This window comes from Pithys albifrons, chromosome 5 (assembly GCF_047495875.1).
Source record: "Pithys albifrons albifrons isolate INPA30051 chromosome 5, PitAlb_v1, whole genome shotgun sequence".
Taxonomy (NCBI): domain Eukaryota; kingdom Metazoa; phylum Chordata; class Aves; order Passeriformes; family Thamnophilidae; genus Pithys; species Pithys albifrons.
In genome coordinates, this window is record NC_092462.1 from 14805817 (window position 1) to 14824539 (window position 18723).

Here is an 18723-nt window from a genome sequence, read left to right on the forward strand (position 1 = left end):
AGAACAAAAAAGAAAATCATCTCTGATGACAATAGAAGTTAAAGCTGAGGATACTGTATTTAGAAGAAGGGGGAGTCTTAGCAAGGCCAGTTAGTTTCCATCGCAAACACATGGCAGGGATTTTAGTCTCTGGAAAGCCCATATGAGAAACGTGGATGCGGTCATGTCTAAAGAGCTGAGCATGAGAAGTTAGGTCTCTGTTCAGACCCAAACTCTGATTTTCACTTGCTATTCTATTCTTCTCAGAGTCTACCAAATACTTTACTCCTTCAATGCCATTTTCAAAACAAGGTTGCTAAGCAGAAAAACACATGGAGCAAATGTAAAGCCGAGCCAGATTCTTCAGCTTTATTTTTGGAAATTATTACTCATCATCCATTTCTGCCATGGAAGCAATGGATTTTATTTTCTAATCAAATAGGTGGGGTTTGTGTCATGGGTTTTTTGGTGCATGAAATGCAGACTTGAAAAGAAAAATATTAGTATTGCCAAGGAACATGTCAATATCAAGTAGCATCCAGGAAAATAAAAAGCTTTGTGAAACTAATGAATTTAACATTGTTCTTTTTCTTGTCTGCAGCTGTTGCAAAAAGGTGAAATGCAGGAAACAAACTGAAATTATTTATTATTAAGTTAAATATGAAGACATAAATGAAGAGGCACATAAAGACAATCAGAAATGTATTTTAATCATTGCATCAATTATTTTAAGTATTTTGGAAATTGAGTGTCTACAGAAGAAAATTGTTACAGAAGGCATATACCTGGGGGTCATCCTTGTGGGACAAACAAGGATATTATTCTAGAGCTTCTTAGGAGCAACAGCTGTTACATTCACTTCACTGAGAAGAATAAAATATATCAGCAGAAGACCAAGGACAACAAAATGGTGCTCAGTCTGCTAAAATAAGAAAAATAGAAGTGAGATTTCCAGAGGAAGCAGGTAAGTACCTTGTGTTGATATATGCTGATATCACACAAGCCTTTACATACAACAGAAGAATTTGGAGACCCTTACTTTTACTTCACTTTTATTTCAAATGGGAAAATATTTTCGTTGAGAAGACTCATCACATGAGAGAAAGAGATCAGGTAAAAGATGAAAGCAAGTAGCTGAGCACTGGGTCTAAAGGTAAAGGATGAATATAGTCATTAAGTTTTGATTATGTCTAAATTCAGTAAGAAAATAAGTCTTTCCTAAAAGCAGTCTACATCATGTCCAAGTGTTGAGTGATATGGAAAAGTTACTGTATCTGTCAAAGTTTGAAATAATATATATTTGACATAATTGGCAGTGTTGGTGATGTAAATCACATGACAGGTGTTGAATCCCTTGGTAATATCTATTTATGCAAGAACTGAGGGAAAAAAAGAAATAGAGATTGGGATGGCTGCTTTGTGAAGCTCAACCTTAACAAAAGTAGAGCTTAATTTTGGATCACTGATCACTTGGAAAAAAAAAAGAAATAAAAAACACATACAGATCAAGATACTTCAGTAGGGTATTCTGAGAAATGATCAGCAAATGCCAAGTAGTAGATGAATTTTATATACATTTATATTGACATAGATGATTTATATATTCAAAAGATTTGACGAAGGTATCATATAAGATAAATTCTATTGTTACAAGAAAAATTTGAAGCTGTACTAGACTGAAGACGCACTAGAAGCATAGGTTCCAAAAGCAGATTTTGGCATCACTTAGCCCACATCACACCTGTTAAGCAATAAAACCAAAGCTGAGTCCCAGACAGTAAGAGTCAGAAACACTTCTAGTATCAGCATGTGCTAACCAGGAGATTTTGCAGTCCAACAGAAATAGCCAGAGATCCTCACCACCCAGCTCATCCCAAACCCAGTCACTGGTAGTGTGAAGTAGAAGGCCAGACCAGAATTTATAGCTCCCAAGGCACAAGAGCACACTTAATTCAGGGCAGGCAGTTGGTACTGATGGCACATCCCACAGTGAAGCCAGGCCTTGTGAGCACAGCCATTCCACAACTGACCCCTAATGCATAAGCTACATGGTAGCTTAAGCATTTTATTCTACTTTTGTTGCAGCTGAGACACATTGCAAGAGATTCAGATATCAGCAGAAGAAAACCTAATCAAGAGGAAGCAGGATTCTTTAAGTCACTGGAGGCTCAAATCTCTTCCAAGGGCTAGTTTTATACTTTTCCCAACAACCCTTCAACAAGAACATGCATGTGAAGTGAAAGTTTTTACTTTGTTATTCTGGAAACAGAAATCATGACTTTCTAAACAGCAAAACAAATCAAAGCATAAATTTCCATACGAAAAACTGACATTAAGGAAAAATAAAATAATCCCCCTCTATCTCATAATGAATTAATGAATAGGGGCTTTAGAATCGGGTCAGCAGTATGTTACTTATACAGCAAGAGGAGGACACAAGGATCCAACATTGATGGGAAAACAGAACAAGTGAAAACAAAGTTCTTTTCTGAACTCCTTAAAGAACTCTCAGGTATCCAACATGCTCTAAAGAGCAAAAATCAGAATGCTTGAAAGAGGAAGTTTCCAAACCTCAGAAAAATTCCTTTTAAGCAGTCTTTTTTCTTAAGTGTGGACACCAAAGAAGGTAGAAGGAAATTTAAAAAAAGAAAAAAAAAAGCACCACATTTTTTAGCTCTTCGTGCTAAACAATCTCTGCCCAGATGCAGAGTGACAAACTGAGACATCACTTTGAGGAGACAGTTCAAATACACTGATTCAGGTAATACAAGTTCATCTGAGCTTCGTTATTCTTCAGTCTCTTGGAAGAGCAAACCTACACATCACTGTGGACATTACTGACCAAGGAAAAAAAAAAAAGCCTTGTTCAACTGGAACACTAAAATGGTGTTAAAGCATTCAAGACAGTCTTACATGGAGCATGCAAACACAGGAACTTATAGCAGTGATGTATTTAAAAAAATATCAAACTCCATTCCCATCAAAAGTTCTGCTGAACTAAGGCAAATTTCTCATGTAGAAGTACCTTAATCAACTGCCCATACAGAGGAATTACTCTTTGGCACACTCCTGAGAGACTTCACTGAGGCTGAATGCATTCAGTTCTCAGAGAAAATGAAGGAAACAAGTAAGATATGCTACTTCTGAAGTATTAAAGTTTTTCAGAAACAACCTATTCCTACACTTCTGGAGCTTACACACCACCTTCTAACACCTGCAGTACTTCTGCACTTCATCATTTTCCTTGCAGCCATTAATTAGCACCCCAAAATGTAGAAAAACTGACAAGTAAATTATCCTGTAAGAATATTGAAAACATTTACCAGATAAAGTTATGCAAAATATATTGAACTGTTAATTATTACTTACTAAGTCAGGAAAAGTATTTCTAAACATCTACATTGCAAATTTGCATCCCACCTTAAGTTATCATTTGTAGTTTTTCATGTAATAACCTTCTAGAGTAATGGAAGACTTCCTTTCCTCCTTCATACACTGCTTTTTAAAACTAAGACCAAAAATACCTGACAGGAACAGCTGAGCCTCTATCAGCTTCTCTGGTGATTGTAAATTCCTCCCTCCTTCTCATCTGGCACCAAAGGCAAACCTGCATTTGGGTTCCAAGATCCTTCTTTACACAGTCAGTTATTGATCCATATCAAACTCACTTGGTGTTATGGGTTCACCTAGGTGGGCCTAAATTTGGGCTCTGAAGTCCGGACTAGGCCGAAGCTGTCAGCTGACTTGAGCTGGGCTGAGCTAACAGCTGACCTCCTCTAGCCAGTAACTTTGTATTCCATACCACATTACGACATCATCTCCAGGGAAGTAGGAACCAGTGTGGGAGTGGTCAAGGCAGTTGCTTCTCAGCCCTCCTCTTGGGAGGACGCACGATGCGGTCCCAGGGGGGGTGGAGAGGACCAGGCCCACCACTGGCTCACAGGGTATCTCAGGAAAGTAAAATGTGTTGTTCTGGGTCTCTCCTTTCTGCTTGAGTTTGTCTCCCTGGGGAATAAGTATTTTCTTAAGTAATGTGTAGTTAAGACAGTAGAATTTGTGTGTTCGTTAAGAATTGGGGAATCTGTTGTTGCAGACTTGTGTGAGTGTATATTTGTGCTCTCTTCTAATTGTCTCTTCCTTTCTGTAAAAGTATATGTAGTTTTAGTATAAACGTGGTTTGAAGTGTTTTTTTCTTTCCCCTCTCTTTTCCTCCCTTTCCCTGGTGTTAGGAGGGAGGTTTTTCTCTCTGTGCTTGGGGGGGTTGGCAGTTGCTTATCTCAAACCAAGACACTTGGGTTTGTGCTAAAAGTGTACACAAAGCATGTACATCTAATTTTGCTCTGAATTAAAGATAAAAATAATAAAGTATATTTTTATGTTATTAGACCTCCCAAAGCTAGCAACCACTGTATTTTTACAAGAAGGTAGGAAAAGTGGACAAGTCTTTCTTTTAAACCTCTAAAATATGACAGTCCACAAAGAGCAGTTTTCCAGTATTAAACTATTTTAAGTATAATGTGTTTTAAAACCAGTTTGGTTATTTCTGTATCACACTATACCTCAAAAAAAAAAAGCAAATATGGCCAAGTTTTGCCAAGATTTTATCAAAGTATGCTGGTTAAAATTACACCTGAAAAGAAACAGAAATATAAAGTAACTCCCACACATCGTGGGCCCCTATGTTCCCTCCAAACAGGACACAAACCAATGTTTATATCTAAGAGCTGAAGGACCATCACTAAGACATAGCCTCAAAGGCACTCTGCTATCCTTTATAGCTGGAAATGCTATGTCAGACAGACAAAATCATAACAAGCATACATTTGCCCATGGAGGAACATTCATGCACTCTTTTGGACAATGAGATACCACACAGCCTTGCCAAGCTTATCTCAAGGGAATTCTATTAACCATACGTCTGCTCAAGATCTGTCTTTCCAGTATTGTTTTGTATGCTGTCTCTGACCTGCCCACAAAAGCACACATACAAGTCAGTAGAAAGCCTGCAACACAGTAAGAGGTCTTTTTTGTTTTGTTACACCATATGGAAAGCAGTTTTAATTAAAAAGATTTACTAAAATAACATAATTAATTATAAAGCCATCAAAGAGAACAGTAATTCTTATTGATGGTAAAAGACTGCTACATACACCAAGCTATGAGGTGAGCCATATATCATGGAGAAAATATTAATTTTAGGTCTCAAATTTCCCTTTCGAAACTTCTTCCCTTTCTAAATATTGGAATAAAGAATAATGTGGAATAAAGAAAAGACTTTCTAGTTTTGCAGTCAAAGCCCACAGACAGAACCATCTCACACTGAGAAGTGCTTTAGGATGTGTCCAATAACATTCCAGGAGAAGCCCCAAACCATTCTCACTTTCCCCTGTCCCAGAGGAATCCAGATTTCATTTGGAGCATAATAGCTCCAGATCATGAGCTTCACAGTAGTCACAGGCAAAATTCTCCTGAGAGCTGGTGGTTTGACCAGCCTCAGGTGAAGAGAACTGAGCTCAGTGTTGCCCACAGCTCCAGTACTTGCTTTAACAAACCAGTTATTGAGAAAAAAGAACTGCTGCAATTATGACTGCAGGCTGCCATGTCTATATTTTACAATATACAAAAAGTTATTAAAAAATTCAATTCTTCCCCTTCAAGACTTTATTTGCATAGTATTTCCCCATGGCTTAACTTACTGCCTTTCAATCTAGAGGACTGAGTTGCATTGCAAGCCATTGGCTGTGATAAAAACCCTTCACCAGGCTTCTCTGCCAGCACAACAAGATACTCAGGTGCCTCACTCAGAGGCACTGAGAGATCTGTTATTTAAACACAAGGTTGTGTTTAAAGTACAATATCCTTGTCCCCCCCTCCAGATCTGATTCTTCACATTTACACCAAGTCTCATCTTCTCTGTGAAAGATTTTAGTATACACAATGATAAATCATTCCTGCTGTTCTCAAATCCCTCTCTGTGATCTAATACCCACAACTGCTTTGCTACTCTGGCGTGAATAACTCAGAGTACTCAAAACCCTTTAGCTCATAAATACACTGAACAACTGACAATATTGCACACACAATTATAGACAGTACCCCTGACATGATAGCAGCATTTTGCAGTTCAGGCTGCAACAATCACAATACTTGGCCTACCCTTCAGTGAGGTGAAAGACTTATCACAGGGTACCTCTTTGGCTACAGTGTGTCTTAGCCTAGGTCTCTTAGTAGAAAACAAAATATCCCAACCCCCAAAAATTACCCAAAACATTGACATGACTTTCACTCCCCTAGGAAGCACACCATCCAACAAAGTACAATCCTGCTCTGTACCAAAGTATTTTCCATTGTTATGTTCCCAACAGCTGTTACTCTTTAAAATCTTGTTTGATTTCATTAAATATTGTTAAAATCCCAACTGCAAATAGAGTAATCAGTGCAGGCACTTACCTTGGTAACGTAGCTATTGAATAATAAAGGATATGAGATTTGCTATGCAGATTTACACACAAAATATTTCCAGTATAAGCCAATGTGTGCAGGTTTTAGGTTTAATCAACATTATGTTTTTCTCTTTCAGAGGCTGAAGCAGTCTCAGATGAATAAGACTGGGGTTCTGAAACATAATTAGCAAGGCTGGAGAAGATATTGCCAGAAACAATCTATCTTCAGTAAGTATTTATTATATCCAACCACACCTTCCATCATTAAAAGACATAACTTCAGTACAATGGTTAGAAAAGAAAGTAACATACACAACAAAGTAACCAAAATTTGAAAATACCTATTTAATACATGAACCCAGAGCCTGTTCCTTTCCATCTTTAGTCTTAGAGAGTATAAAAAACACTCAGAGTATTGTTCAAACACAAGAAATTCTGATTTGAATATGTTTGATTTATGCTGTTATAGAACTACAATAGTACTTTGAAATAAATCTTTAGAAATTTCTTAATATGAAGAGGATTGCTCTTTAATACCACCCAAACAAGCTGTCTGGAAGACCAGAGAGCTCATACAGTTGTGGCTTCATCTTTTAGCACTCTGCATTTATGGTATATTAGACATCAAACAGAGATCACCTCCACAGTGCAATTAATTAATATTTTACCTTTGTTTCTTAGATACTTTACTCACATTAGTGTTTGTAGACATACAAAATAAAGCTGGTTTCGAAATAACTTGTTAGCAAGACAATCAGAGTTTATTTTCACCTGCACACATGGAGGGAGGGGAAGCAGAAATTGATATAAGTTGCCCAAAAGCCTGACTGTATCCATTGTTCATTCATGCTTAGAGAAAAGTTGGATGAGATGAGAATTTATATGTATTTGTGGCTTTAATGACCTATAAGCACCTTGTCTCAGCTATTTATTTTTTCCAGCTAAATTGCTTTGGTAATGGATAATATGTTGCAAGATTGTAACAACAGATATAAGAATAACACAGAGCTTTAGAACTACTGTTGCATCCCAGAGGGAACTGCTGTATCCCACACCTTGGTAGAAATGTAACTCTTGTTTATTCATAAACAAAATTTCGCTCACAATCACCTCATTTCTCCTGAGAAATGGAAGGGTGGGCACAAATCATTGTCACTGGTAACACACCAAGGAAAGAGGTGAGATAAAAGCTTTTGCCCACACAACTTGTTCACTTCTGACCACTCAAAATTTTGAATCATATCTCTAATTGTGCTACCAGTGTGGAAAAACCCACACACTTAACTGGGCTTTTCACTTGCTTAGTATAAGTTTTGTTTGGGATTCTGCAAAAGTGTTTGATGCAGAAAATTAAGCCAGAAGGTTTCAATAAATCCTAAGGGAGCTTTTAAACAGACAGTAGTTCTTAACACCTTCAAAATACAGCTGTCTTACTGAAAGGAGTTATTACATCAAATAAGCACTTTTACATGCAGCAGTGCACAATCACTTAAAATCCCCACATCTTTGAGTTCTTGCCACACAAGTACTTCGTGCCCAAGTATGACCTTCATTCATTCAAATACTCTTACACAACTTCTCACAGCCACTCACAAGTTTGCTGATTTTTGACCAAATAGTTTCTTTATTCAGATGAATAAACATGCCATGTACTGAAGTGTTCAGCAGCCATCCTGTAGTGTAACAGGGTGCTTCAAGGCCAACTCTGGTAAATCTTACTCCTGTAGCCTACATTTGCCAAACCTGAATTCTCACACACTCCCTGCTGCCTATCTACCAGATAAGAGAACAACTGAAATGCATCACTCCAGACTCCAACTTCTTCACATAAAGGCAGCTTACTTGATAAATTAAGATAATCATACATACTTTGTAATGAAGCACATACATTTCTCCATTATGCCCTGGAGAGTAGGTCAACAAAAGGAGTCAAGTGAGAAGATGAACATTAACCACTTCTGCAGTATTCTCCAGGGCTCACCAGTTATCAACCATAGTCAAAGTTACTTATTGCAGCCAAAAGGAACAAAAAGTATTATTGATATTAATGTGGGATTTTAATAGTCAAGTTGGATTTTCTTTTAATTGAAAATAAACCAAAACCAAGAATAGGGTTGTGCATGCAAAAGAAGTAAGCCCCATCTCCAGAGACCTGAGTGCAGCTAGACTCCAAAAGCCAACTATAAGGGAAACACAAGACAGGTTTTAATAAGGACACTTCCCAACCTGGTAAAATCATTTCCCTTATCTTGATGGTCTACGTAAATTAAGCAAGGGATATTTTCTTTACCCTTCTCAGATAATGGGAAACCAACCAGGATTTGAATGACTAAGAAAATGTATGAAAATTTATGGTACCAATATGCAATCCTGCTCATTGCTAGAAGAACCTAACGTGCAAGCAGTCAGACCCTTGTTTGATCCAAGTGTTTCATGCAGTCAGGCTCCAATTCAGCTGCATGTGGGTTCCTTTCCCCAAAGTGCATGGGTCTTGCATTTGCCACAAAGAGATCTGCCTAGGAAAGATGGTATCCAAACCCTTTTAAATTTTATTTACTACAGAGCCAAATCTGTTTAATCTTAGTCTTAGCCACTAGACACAGCCCAGACATCCTAGAACATGGGCCCTATGAATTCAGGTGCAGTATCACACTACAGTGATATATCCTGTCGTCTTGTAAGACAATCTTAGAGGTGCAGAAAAAGCTAAGACGAAGCTAAGCAAAAGATATTTCCAGCTTCTTCATGGACTGCCCATTCCAAGATTCAAAGAGCCAACCATTCAGGAACACTGGCATTGGCTTTAGTTGAACAATATGTAAAGCAGAACCAAGGAGGGAAGGACTCTGACCTTGGATTTACTTCTTGCAACTCACACTTTCATTTAATCCCTGCAAAAAAATGTTACATGTCTACCTTGTTCAGATTACATTGCATGTGCAACACCTTCTACAAAGTGAGGGAGTATTTGAAGACATAAGAAGTGTGACAATAAGCTACTGGTAATTGCTCTTGTTCAAGAATGAAAACTATGCAGTCATTGACAAAATTCAAGATATAGGAATCAGTCTCCAACATGTGTCCACCTTTGGGTTTGTGGTTAAGCTTGTGGGTTTTCTTTTGGGTTTTTTTTCTGTTTTGTTGTGGGTTGTGCTTTTTTTGAGTGGGATGGGAGTACTTTGGTGAGGGGAAGTTTGATGTTTTCTGGGATTTTTTCTAAAAATTTAAAAGGTTTGGAAAGTCTGAATGGCTGTTTACAACTTTGGAACTAGTTTTGATTAATACTGTTAGAATTAAGCACCAAAGCAGTCTTATAATTTCTAAATCACTTCTGCTAGCTCAAGAAGAGGTTCCTGCTAACTGAGCTCTGGCATTATACTGTTAAATACGTTGTCTGCCTTTCTCATTTGATACCCCGACTTGAAGTGCAAAGAAAGCTTCAACTGTCAGAATCTCATTCCTGAAGAGGTCCCCACAGACATATGGATCCAGCAATGGAGGCTGACAAAGTTATTTATGTGCTTGCTCTTCCATGGAACTCTTGCCAGTCATCACAGCTGGGCACATCAGGACTTGGCAGGCTTTAGGTCGACAACATCTTCAGGTAGCAACAGCAGTCAGAATTTGAAGTGCAAAGTCTCTTACAAAGCTCCTAAGCAAGGGAGAATTCTAAATTAAGTTTTGCTAATGTAAATTGCTTACATATTTCATAGATTCAATCTGACAATAAGCAAACACCCTAAGATGTAATGGCATTGAGTGAAGTACTTCACTTCATGGGGAGACTTGAATCAGGAGCCAGATAACACCTTAATGAGGCAACTGCTGTCACAAGGCAACTGATGATCTCTTCTGCTGTATTTCATGTATCTCTCAGTATGCAGAAAAATGTTTGAGGCATGCTTATCCTTGTATCAATCAATTAAAACATTTAGGGAATCTTATTTTCCAAGCAATTTAATGAACAGTGACACTTCTTTTGTAGGAGGCACTTTAACATAAATCCCACCTGCTATTTTGCAAATAATGACAATTCAAGAGTTAAGTTTAATAATAGATTTGATGGCCTCAATTCAAAAATGATCTTACTCAAACTAAGTTTCATGAAAACAACTATTAGTTGCTCCTGCAAAGTCCAACATAATTAATGTAATTTCCACCAGATGTATTAGGAACAGTTTCATTATTCTCCATAATATCTTTTATTTTGGAAAGACTAGTGTCTTTTATTAATAAAGTGTTAAACTGACAATGATGATTTGAGAAGTTAGGGGAAGAGGGGCAGAACTGTCTACACAGGAAAAATTGTATTATACATTATTTACCCTATCTCACTCAAACTCGACAGAAAAGGGAAAGACAGAATAAGTGACTTAATCTGAATATCCAAATTGGACACTGAGATGAGTTATAAGGATTAAGGTCAAGAGGTAGATAAAGGGCATAAATCTGCTCAATGTTCATTAAGATGCAGATGTTTTATTTAAAGACACGCCTAATTCAAACCAACATTAATAGGAAAAAATAATCTTTAAAACCAGCACTGCCAGATTTCTACTATGCCAAGTTTTTTGAATCTTTGCTTGTAGCTTAAGCTAGTGACACAAAAACGTAATTAGATAAAGTTCCTTCTTCATGAAGTGCTTAAATCCCATTTTGAGGTACTATGTGGGTGTGGAAAAACTGTATACTATTAGAAATACTACGTCAACTCTTTACAGTCAAATTGGTTTTTTTCCAAGAAAACTTCCTTTCCTGACTTAATCTACCAGCTAATTAGTAAATATTCACATCCATACATATCCAGTTAAAGATCTGTGAGCACACAGCACCTGCATGAGCAACAGCATGGACTGTTCTGAAGTTAAAGTTCTTTCAGAAAACAACAGTTACATACAGAATTCAATTACTTGTTCCAGTGGTGTCCTGGTTATGACAAGTGGCCTTTTTGACCATCAGATATTAGAAGCCTTTTTCAAAATCTGAAACGAAAAAGGTTTCTGTGCTCTAATTTCTGCAATTTAACATGCTGCACAGATCTCTACAAGCCACACTGTAGAGTATTTAATTCTATAAAATCTTTCCACATATTGACTTATGCAGGGTTTTAATATGCAAAGATCAGTATGCATTCCTCTGGGGGTTTTTAGTTCCTTTCATTTCATGTAATCTTCTACTTCAGCACTTTAAAATGCATCCCCATTCATTTTGCTTACCATTCCAGGAAAAGTCACTGACTTACTACATACCTTTGTGTGCTAGACTTGCTAGTTACAAAGAGGTCAACTCAATTTTATGTACTAGGGATGTTTAACAATGTTTTATTTTTACTATGTGATCAAATAAATACAGATAATACAGAACAGAGAATTAAGAAAGCATAAAGACCTCTAAAGGTAAGAATTCAGATAAAACTATGGGGAAAAAAGTCATGCTATAGATTCAAACAGCTATTCACATTTCCATTGTAAATCCTGATTTGTGCAATTAAAGACTTATCAAAGTTCATTTCCATCAATGTGAAGCCTGGTATACCAGTCCTCAATTTACATGCATCTCTCCTTTTCTAATTTTGAAGAACAGTTGATGTAAATCATTCCAGACTTTTTCATTATTAGATGAAAAACTCATAACGTTATTGCTTTTCTAAACAAAAAAAAAGCCAAATAGAAAAGAACTAACATAATCAGCTGAATTGTTCCTTTTTTTCTATTTCCTAGGAGTAAAATGAGTTTCCAAGACCTCCATTACCAAAATATCTCAACAAAGGCCTACACAGAGTATATTCCAAAACAACAAAAGCAAAAATGGGGAAACAAAAGGACACACCATTCAACACAATGTATAAATAAAATATTTAAGTGTCCAGTATGGCACCTCTTACTCAAAACTGCTTTTAATTTCAGTCTAGACAGTTGCAAAGTTCATGACGACTCCATGTTAATAGCAGCATTGTAGTGGACAAGTGAGCCAGTTTTCACCAGTCTTTAGGTAAGGTCTATATTAAGACTTGTGCCACAGATTTGAGAAAAATCCTCACCCCACTTTGGGTGCACAGGTGACTGTACACAGCAGTCTCTGTTCCCATGGCATGGGAAAGCAGAGAGTCTGGAGTCATTCTTTCACATACCAGAAGAACACACCTACAAAGAAACAGTTACTGAACAATTCCTCAAAGCTCCTTCACAATTGGTCCTGTCTTGCCAAGAACCAAGGCTAACCTTAAAACAGTATCCTTCAGAACACCAGGTGCTTCAACATTTAGAGATCAGCAGATTAGAACAGCACTTCAAAAATCTTTCAAACACGCACATTTATTGTGCTTCATTTTGCACAGTGGGGTGGATGTTTCGTTCCTTTTGGCTGAAGCTATGTCACAGCACCCCTTGTACTCCTGTCAAGCAGATAGTCAGCCCGTGGAATCATATTAAAACTCATTCAAAGTAAAAAAAAAAAAAAAAAATACAAAAGGTGCATTGAGAGGCCTCACACATACATATGAAGTCCTCAGTTCATCCCAGCTCACACTACACATTCATCCACAGTGGTTCACATCACTTCACAAGGTCAGGATAGCCAAAGACAGTCTAGCTGAATAGCCAGGACGAGAAAGCCCTTTCCTGGAAAGGGAAATCTCATTCATTTGCTGGATTCACAGTTCACATTTAAGTCTAGACAAAGCTCTACTAAACTGTCTGTATTTTAAAGCTACAGACAGGATGAGATATTAACCACAGCAACCAAGCTATTGCAGCACAGTCCTCAAGAGCCATTCACTCACATTTTCACTACATTGCCAACACTGTTATTTCACAGCTGAATCTGAATACCTGACCCAGTTATCAGCAGAAAACATCTTAGAACAAATTCACAAAATGTACATAAAAGACAGATGACAGACAGCCACTCAGCTGTTCATCCGAATGGTCCTAAGGGAATAGAATACAAAGATGCTCAATAACTGTATCCTGTAACTTGTCACCTGCATGAGCACATGCAGAAGAGGAGCTATGTCTGTTTGCCATGTAACGATCTCTAAAACGGGTTTTAAGAGAAGAGTAAATTGTAATCCATCCCTTGTGTGCAAAGCAACAAACCTATTTAAAAAAAAAAAAAGAGAGAGAGAGAGAGAGAGAGAATTAGCAGCCATGAACACAAACTGGGGAAAAAACAGTGATTTGTTTAGGATAAGAAATTAGTTCTCAGTTCAAGCTGTAGCCCTTCAAAGGGGTCATGGAACACAGGGATAATCTTGTCAATAAAGTATACTCATGTTTCCTAGAAGCTTTTGTCATAAATCCCCATTAAAGTATCCTAAAGAAATAGAGTTGTAATTAGATGAGAGAAGATCCCATCATTCATTTCCTGTCTTTTGATCCCTTATTAATGAAAAAAATAAATTTTCCTTTCAAAGCAGTTGCTTAGACACTCCTTGAAATATATATATGGTTCTTCACTGTTCAGTGCACTTAAATGATAAAGATGGGGCAGAGAGAAAGATGACACATGAAGAGAAAGGACAGTAGGATACAGAGTTTATAGTTTCCAAGCTGAGGATTACTGTGACAGCTTAGAGAGTACCTTAAGCAGATGGGTAAAGACAAAGATGAATGCAAAGATGAACACGGAGGAAAAAAATGGTTTCTGCTTCACACAAACACTTAAGGAGAGAGTTACCACTGAGGAAAAATACTACAAATAACTCACTATTCAAAAGCAGAAAAAGAGCAGGCTTGAAATTATCAGAAAAGGAACAGTAAACCAAAAAGCATCAAGATATCTGCCTAAAAGACCACACACATATTTATGAACTCATATTGCATGCAATTCTATTAATCCCATTTAAAAAGATCAAAAAAGTAGAAAATATGCAGAATGCGGTGAGGCTAATCAAAGGTATGGGGAAATATCTTTTAGAGAGGGATTAAGTAGATTAAGTTTGCCATCTGAAAACCAGCAGAGAGAGCAGCAGCCTACAAAATTGCACTTTGCAAAAAGAAGTAGAAGAGATTTACTCTTCTACAGCAAGGCAAGGGGAAAGAACTAGAAAGACGACAGTAGAGTCATCATGGAGAAAGTTTAAATGAAGTTCAAAGTAATTCAACCAAATTTTTATCAAAATTTTGGAAGTCACTGTCAAATAATCAGTAAATCTGACACTTGATCAATTTGCAGCGAGTTAGTGTGACCGTTACAATGTGAGTGCCCAGACACAACTCCCAGATGGCTAAGTGCTGGTCACGTGTATGTCTTAGTCTGAGAGAAAAACCAAAATGTTTACCAAAAAACAGAGGAGAGGATTCCTCCTTATTAAATTTAAGAAAAAGGAACTTTAATTAGAAAATGGATATAAGGATAACTGTTCTTAACTACTATATATATACATATACATGTGGATATAGATATAACTGTAAACAGACCAGAGCAAACTACTCTCCCAGCACTACAAGAGAAACAAAAGAGAACAACTCCCAAATGGTAGATTCCTCCTGGAGCAGTTATATTTATGGACAGTGTCAGTGTCACACCTCGGCTGGCTGCAAGGTGAACACTAACATGGACTCTCTCTCTCCCCTTGTCCTTTGTTCCAAACGAAGAAGGAAAGGCTGGGAGTGAAGGAGTGGTGATAATTCCCAGGAATCTCCTTGCAGTCTAAGCCGGTCCCCAGGAAGAAAAAAAAATCTGCAGCGTGTCTCAAAGCAGCCGTGACTCTCATATCTCTCTCTCTCTCTCTCTCTCTCTCTCTCTCTGAAGCTCAGGGTGCCCAGAGATGGAAGGGGGAAAGTAAAGAGCAGAGCTAGAAAAAAGAGATCTCACCAGCAAGCAGCGGCTCTTTTTCTGCAGCTGCCCAAAGAAAAGCCCCAAAAGTCAAGCCAGCACACAGGGAAAAAAAAAACTCTCCCTACCCCCAGGTGCTGGGGTTCTGTTTTCTCACCTCCATCCCACTATTCAGCTAGAATCTGAAAGTCATCTGCCATCTTTTGTCTCAGTTCTGGCACTCCAAGCCCAAATCTTTGTGTTGGTAAGGTGACAAAAATTCTCTGAGGGACTCCTCCCAACACCACCTTCCTGTGTTTGAACCTTTAACAGTGTAGCAGTGTGAATTCCAGGCAATGCATTCTTTGCACCTCCTCAGGGAATGCTGCAAGCTCGCTGGGGCAGCAGGTAGAGAGATGCTCAGTTAGACGACATTAAGGATGGAAAGTCAATCAGGTCTTTCTCTTAGTCAGCCCTGTTAATGATTGAGCAAAGGAAAGAGCAAGTAAGTGATCCTCAGCCCTTCCTGCATTCTTAACCTACAAATCCATATCAGTGCAACACATATTGTGTCTCCAATGCTGTAAGGAGTCAACATGCACTTAGCCTGTAACATTATCTTTTTTATTTATGTTACATATATTGCATGTGGCTTTGTTTCTGTGTTTGTTTGCGGGTTTTTGGGAGGGGCTTGGGGAGTAAGGGTCTTAACATTCCAAGTTAAAAATATTTTTGTCACAAGAAACCTATGCATCATTACAGGCTGAGGAAAGAGCAGCTGGAAAGCAGCCCAGCAGAAAAGGACCTGGAGGTCCTGGCTGACACCTGGCTGAACAAGAACCATCAGTGTGCCCAGGTGGCCAAGAAGGCCAATGGTATCCTGGCCTATACCAGGAAGTGTAGAGAGCAGGACCAGGGCAGTGACTGCCCTCCTGTACTCAGCATTGGTGATGCCACACCACAAGTGCTGTGTCCAGTTTGGGCCCCTCACTGTAAGGAAAATATTGAGGTGCTGGGGCATGTCCAGAGAAGGGCAACAGAGCTGGTAAAGAGTGTAGGGAGTGTCATATGAGGAGTGGCTGAGCTTAATGAGTTGTTTAGCCTGGAGAAAAGGAGGCTCAGGGTAGACCTTACTGCTCTCTACAACTACCTGAAAGGAGGTTATAGCCAGCTAAGGGTCAGTCTCTTCTCCCAGGTAACAAGCAACAGGACAAGAGGAAACAGCTGCAAGCCATGCCAGAGGAGGTTCAGGTTGGACATCAGGAGGAAATTCTTCATGGAAAGGGCAGTTAAGCAGTGGAGCAGGCTGCCCAAGGAGTGGAATCACCATCCCCAGAAGTGTTGAAGAAACAACTGGACATTACACTTAGTGCTATGGTTTAGTAGACATGGTGGTGGTTGGTCAAAGATTGAAATCAGTGATCTTGGAGGTCCTTTCCAACCTTAATGATTCTATAAGAAGGCCTGGAAGCACTTTCACTTGGCCACTTCTGTAACAGAGAACACCACAGCCTGCACAGTTTGCCAGGATGTTGGTGGAAGAATTATCTTCCTATTACTGTAAATGTTACATTATTAAAGTTCCAGAAAAAAAAAAAAGAAAACTGGTCATTGTCAGATATTTCACTATTTGCACTTTCAGCAGAGTTCTTTATTTATTTTTTTTTATCTATACATTCTAGTCTACATATTCAAAACCACTGACAGTCCCTATCTGCTGCTTTCCTAAGAGGAAGAAATGAAAGCAAAAGTGGCAGCTTTTATATCTCTCACCTGCAGTCTCTCTTCTCTAGGTATGCAATTCAGAGAACTGTTAAACTTCCACAGAAGTCACCAAGACAAGTACTCGGATACTTAATCATATATGCATCTGTTTCCTGTGTGCTGCAAAACTTGATCTCATTTTTATCCTGACTATGCCAGCTAAAAAACGTTAGATGAAAATAGCTTTACAAAACTCAGAAAGCATTCTGTCCATCTGTAACAGCAACCTAAGTGCTGAAGCCAGTCAAACAACAGTCTGAAGTAAGCCTCCAATTTTACAGAAATACTGAACTAAAGGATGAAAATAAAATACAAAAAGAAAAATACTAACACCAAACCAACAACCTGTCAGAATTAGCAATTGTGAGACAGGTTTCCTAGTAAAGGACTAGCGATGGATTTCTTTGGAGTCGCTATGAACCAGTGTGCAATGTTCACAAACAATTGATTAATCAGAAGTCTGTAGGCCTATTAACCCACAGAGAACTGTAATACAACTGTTGATTTTCATTATATGGAGGTCTTGGTCACAATAGTTGGTCTTTATTCCCAACCAAAACCAAAGACTACTGAGTGCAACCTCGAGCAATTATATTGATTTTAGAAGCAACACATCAATTTATATAAAGCATCAGTCTTTCACAATTGGTTTCTTTACACTAGCAGGAAGATACTGAAAAGATTAAAGATCAAGAACCATTCATTTAGTACAAAAGGATTCCCCATTCAAAATAATTTTGACAAGGAGTAGGAAAACAAAAGCCTTCCACATGCTACTCTTGTTAAACTGAGCAACTCCTACAGGTCCTTAGGAAAGCAGAATGGAAAGGCATACCTTTCAGCACAGGAAAAAAAATATATGAAGACCAAGCTGCAGCCTGACCTTTATCTTTGTAAGTGATAACTCTCAAAAGTGACCAAAAGGTTAACCAAACTCTAAAAAGGTCATCTGTCTTTAATCTGGCTATATAGATCCTTTTCTGATGTTAAATAATACACAGATACTGTTCATTAAATACCACCCATCCATTCTGTTTTCACATTCTGTTTTCACCTTCTGTTTTCAGCAGCAGCTAGATTTTTGTTCTGTCATATTAAATAACTTGCAACTTCTTTAAATCCAGCACATTTTCTGGGATAGGAGGTGTTTTATGGTTACATAAATAAATTTCCAATTGTTCTTCTTCTGTAATACTTCTCCAGTGTCAGATATATATATATTTGTTCTGAGCACATTAGTGCCTTCTTTGCCCCACTACAAGTCTTTCATACTTTTGAGGTAATCATCTCTTTTGCTCCTCAGTAGCAATGCAGCTCAAATCACATTCAGCTAAAGCTTATTTCAAAACAATTACATAATCCAAAGTTATACCAGGAAAAAACCACTAAACTTTAAATTTAATATACAAAGTAATAGTATGCAGGATCAGGTTCTTCAGATGTCTAGAGAGTTAAGAACAAATCGTGAACAAATGTAAGACACAATTTTTTTTCTTAAAATGCTGTACTGCTCTATGTGCAAATACACTCTCAAACTCCACATTTTCTTACTGAATGACACAGGTTATTGCTATCACTCTCTCCTCTTTCTTTTTTGCTATTTTACAAGCACTACCAGTTTACAGTTTACATTAAACATAACAGGGAATGAATTTACTACTTTTACCTCCTTTCAAGGACAACAGTATTCATAAAGTTTAGTCCCTCCCATTCTTCATTAACCAAAACCCAGAAGATCAAATATTAAAAAAAAAAAAAGTTCTATCTCCTCATTTTTCAT

At 37.9% G+C, this 18723-nt stretch overlaps 1 long non-coding RNA gene across 2 annotated transcripts; it reads left to right on the forward strand.

Annotated features, from left to right (window-relative positions):
* Positions 1-592: 592 nt before the first annotated feature.
* On the forward strand, positions 593-16760 carry LOC139671828 (uncharacterized). 2 transcript variants are annotated; one of them, XR_011697792.1, is made up of 3 exons: positions 593-943; positions 6560-6650; positions 16375-16760. It is a non-coding gene; the product is annotated as an uncharacterized lncRNA (long non-coding RNA). The 2 variants fall into 2 exon arrangements; XR_011697793.1 differs by lacking the exon at positions 16375-16760 and adding an exon at positions 12143-12228.
* Positions 16761-18723: the final 1963 nt, after the last annotated feature.